The sequence below is a fragment of the Crotalus tigris genome, unplaced genomic scaffold (genome assembly GCF_016545835.1).
Source record: "Crotalus tigris isolate CLP2741 ecotype Arizona unplaced genomic scaffold, ASM1654583v1 scf7180000017833.3397121, whole genome shotgun sequence".
NCBI classification, from domain to species: domain Eukaryota; kingdom Metazoa; phylum Chordata; class Lepidosauria; order Squamata; family Viperidae; genus Crotalus; species Crotalus tigris.
Genome location: NW_024096661.1, coordinates 1,272,502 through 1,277,302, shown reverse-complemented (window position 1 = coordinate 1,277,302; position 4,801 = coordinate 1,272,502).

Below are 4,801 nucleotides of genomic sequence, written 5' to 3'. Positions count from 1 at the left end.
CAACCATGGTCAACAAGTCCCTGATTTGTGGATTCTCCTCTTTTCAGGCCCCCAAAGCAAGCATCAGTTGCTTTCCCTTCGGTGGGCACATCTTTTGAGGACTAGTGGAAAAAAATATAATAGTTTTATAGTTTTTCCTGTCACTTGGGTTAGGGGGAAGCTTGGAAGGGAGAGAGGGAGGGAGGGAGGGCCTCCATATCATCATCCCATTAATAAAACAGAACAACAACAAAAACCTTAGTTATTCATGGCCAGTAGTCGTCTTCAAAATAGCCACTGAAGACAGAGATGGGGATTGGGTGAGAATGCCTTCCAGAATCCTCCCCAGCCAATTGGAAGAGAGGCATTTGTGTAGAACAGAATGAAGTGCAGGAGAGGGATCTGATTGCCTTGCTTGTGTCACCTGAGAGGGAAAAATACAACTTTTGATACAAAACCAAAAGATACTCAGGTCGACATTGCCATTCCAGCAACCTGCAAAATAGTAGGTGGCTCATTTTCATATTGGAATAAGCAGAATTATGGATCAGTCGGCCTCCATGGACCGATCCTGGAAAAATATACATGCATAGATGCATGGATACATCATTTCATTATCCAAGGTTTTGAAACCACATAGCTCACTGCTGCAAAGCCGTCATGTAGACATTTGGGTTATTATGTGAAGACCCAGCTCCTTTGGAAAAGCCATAATGCTGAGAAAAGTGGAAGGAAAGAGAAGGGAACTAGCAGCAAGTTGGATGGACTTAGTTACAGTGATGATGGATATATTGTTGAAAGACTTGAAGGGACTGGAGGCTGGAGGCAGGTCATCTTGGAAAAGATCTATGAGGTTACATTAACATTGACTTGATAGTGCATGATTAATCAATTAATCAAAATATATTCTGTACACATATATGTACTGAATACATTAGTGGTTCTTAATTTTGCATCTATAATATCTTACCAAACTACTTGGTTTCCATCATGAATGGAATTTCTTCCTCAAGAAAGACATTATGAATTGATAAATTTAATAATTATAATTTACGGTAAGCTTTCATATTTAAAGTTTAAATTGCGTACTGTGTTTCCCACCTATATTACTTGTGAGGTCTGTTGTATACACAACACCTGTTGAGAACTACTGTGCTAGACCACGTGAATCAAAATATTTGCTTTTTTCTTACCTAACATTTCTGACAGCTTTTTTATCTACTAACTATTAAAAGGAAAAAGGAACCATGTCATTTTCTATATGAATTGGCGGATTCAAATACAGATACAAATGCCATATTGTTTAAATTTATATTAAGAAAACATATCAGTCAATCCAGAAGTAACGCTGTGATCATTTGGGATCTTGGTACAGATAAATGGGCACAAGAATGCAAACTTAAAAACGATCTTCTATGTATGTATTCTGGAGTCAGGCCCACTGAACTTCATGATACTTGCTTCTAAATAAACATGGATAAAACCATATGGTCCAAGTGTTTTTTTATTGTCTGGAAATACCAGACTGACGTGTGTGATAAAGAAATGGAATTCCACTCTGAATTTATATTATTCATTACCGTAATTACAGGTAATCCTCAACATATGACTACACTTGAAGCCAAAATTTCCATTGCTAAACAAGACAATTGAGTTTTGCCCCCTTTTATGACCTTTCTTGCCACAGTTGTTAAGTGAATCACTGAGTTGTTAAGCTAGTAACATGGTTGTTAAGTGAATCTGGCTTCCCCATTGACTTTGCTTATTAGAAGGTTATAAAAGGGGATCACATGACCCTGGGACACAGCAACCCTCATAAATACAAGCCAGTTGCCAAATGTTCACATTTTGATCATAGGGCCTTGAGCAGGGATAGGCAACCTTGGCTCTTTTATTATCGTGGATTTCAACTCCTAGAATTCCTGAGCCAGCTATGCTGGCTCAGGAATTCTGGGAGTTGAAGTTCACAAGTCATAAAAGAGCCAAGGTTGCCTACCCCTGGCCTTGAGGATAATGCAATGGTCGTAAGTGTGAAAAACGATCAGTTGCTTTCTTCAGTGCCATTGTAACTTCAAACGGTCACTAAATGAATGGCTAAGTCAAGGACTGCCTGTAATGCAAACTTTTGGAAATTTTACTTATCAGCTGAAACTAGTGTTTGATTCACAATTCAAATTATACTCTCTTGAATCTTAAGCACCCTGGAGAAAATGTCTTCACTGATCATACTAAATAATCTCTTTCCATGATTATTTTTTATTTGTCCTATGAAGCATGAAATCTTTAAAACATTGGTAAGATGTCAGTGCCACGAAATCCCTGTTGCTTTCCTGTTTTTTATTAAAAGTCTATGACTAAATTAAATAATAAAATATAATGAAAATCTTTCAGATTCATTACCTTCATTTTGAGTTAGGAATTTGTAAAACTGTAAAAAAATATCTGTTGCACACTATTAGATCCCACCTCAAGTGAAACTAGTTCATATATGAAGATCTTTTAAAAATTAACATACCTTCAGTTTCTTGAGAAATGCACAGTAGATATACACAGATGAGCTTTTATTTTTCTTCCATTTATTTGTGTCCAATTCTCGGAGACTGCCTGGACAAGTCCCTGTAGTTCTCTTGGAAAGGTTTTTCAGACATGGTGGGCCACTGCCTCCTTCCTAGGGCTGAGAGAGAGGGACTAGCCCAAAGTCACCCAGCTGGCTTTGTGCTTAAGGCAGGACTAGAACCAAACTGGGTCTCCCCGATGAACTGAAGGTAAAGATTTCCTGTCCAATCATGTCAGGTTCTAGAGTGTGGTCCTTTTCTCCGTTTCTTTCCCGAGGGAGCCAGCAATGTCCAAAGACACTTTCCGTGATCATGTGGCCAGCTTGGCTGTATATCAAAGACACATAGAACGCTGCTACCTTCACACCAAAGTAGTACCTATTAATGTACTTGCATTTGCAAGCTTTTGAACTACTAGTTGGGCAGGAGCTGGGCAGGAATGGGAGCTCACCCCATTGTGTAGCACTTAGGTCTCGAACTTGGGCTGTCAGCTCTCCGGTTGACAAGGTCAGCATTTTTAACCCGAACCATTCCCCCTCCAATGAACTAGGGATTATTACAAAATCTCCAAAGCAAAAGAGCAAAACAGAAAGCAGGTATCACCTCATTTGTAGAAAAGAAATCAAGTCTAGTTGAAAACTCCCACTGTGTAGGTGAATTCATGTAATATGCACACTTGCCTGCAAGAGCCTTTTGTAACCCACAGATCTCCAGATGGGATGCAACATGGACTCCCCCACTTTCCAGTCACAGAACTGTTGTCCCCCTTGGCTGGGATATCATTTGGGGAAGGAGCGTCTGGATCACCATCATGTGATCACAAAGACACTGTGACAGCAGAACTCTGAGGACCCGTTGTAAGCACCACTTGTCTGCAAGTTCGAACAGTTGCTGAGAATGGTTCTTAGCTGAGGACAGACCCAAGGTCCCCCAACTTCTGGTCCTGCAGTTTTAACTATTATGCCAAACTGGCTCTCAGATTTTAGGATGCTCTAATTCGTTCATTAAATGACACACAAAAAAACCCATGCCCATTTCAGAATACAAATGTCTTTTTATTGGTTGCTAAAGTCTGCTTAGGGAAAACAACATGCCATTTTTTAAATGTAGACTTTTATATCCAATAATGTTAATTTTGTTTCTTAAAAATGTATGTACAGAAACAGTTGATAAGTGCTTTAAAGAGTTACAGGAGATGCATTTAGATGACTTCCATCACTATCTGAATTGAAGAGAAATTAAGTAAGGCTTTCTTCAGAAAGCTCTCACATTTTGTCCATTTTTTATTTACTGATTGTTTAAAGACCTCTATGTACATCATAACCAATTCTATATATGCTTCCAGATTTTTAGGATAACTCTCTTATCATAATTATTTATTCTAAGCCTTTTGAAATTCAGCAATGTCTACTTATTATAGCATATTTACGATATCCTACCTTATTCATAATTAAGTTTACAGAGTTTTATTTTTTTTCTGGAGCCATAAAGATCTCAGATTGATCTAAAAATACCCTCACTTTCATACTCTAATCCCTTTATCAAACTCTGACACCAGAAACATAAAAAATTTAGCTATTATTTGGACAACCAAAAATAAGTTATCTGAATTATACAATTTATATGTTTATTTATATTTAGGTCCTGTCTTTCTTCTAGGAACTCAGCACAGTAAATACAGTACTCTTTCCTCTATTTTTATCCCTACAACTCTTGAGGTAGGCTGAATGGAGAGATGGTGAGCAGTCCAAAATCATTCAGTAAGTTTTCATAACTGACCGTGGATTTGAACATGATTGAATGCTAACCACAATATTCTGTTACATTTAATTGTTAACATGTGTTTGGGAAATGTTGCATAATGAATGGTTGGGGTTATTTTAACTGTGTTTGACCCATGGTACAATGGCTTACTCAACAATCTATGCTTAATGTTTATTGTTGTTTAACATTGTATGTGAATTCTTCCATGTTTACTATATCATTTATTACTGGGCAACACATATGCTTAGTATGAGCTTACATCATGTCATCTCTATGAAAATATTAATATATCATATCATGAAAAAGTCTTTCACAGATTGCTAAATATAGCTGCAGAATAGTGCAATGAATTCAATGGTATTCAGGAACAAAGGTCTGTCCTGTCGTACAGCCAAATGCACATACACGTCCTAAATTCCTTAAAATATCACATATATCAGTAAATCTGCTATAACAATTTTGTAAAAATGAACGCCTCATAGAAAGATACAACAAAACAAATA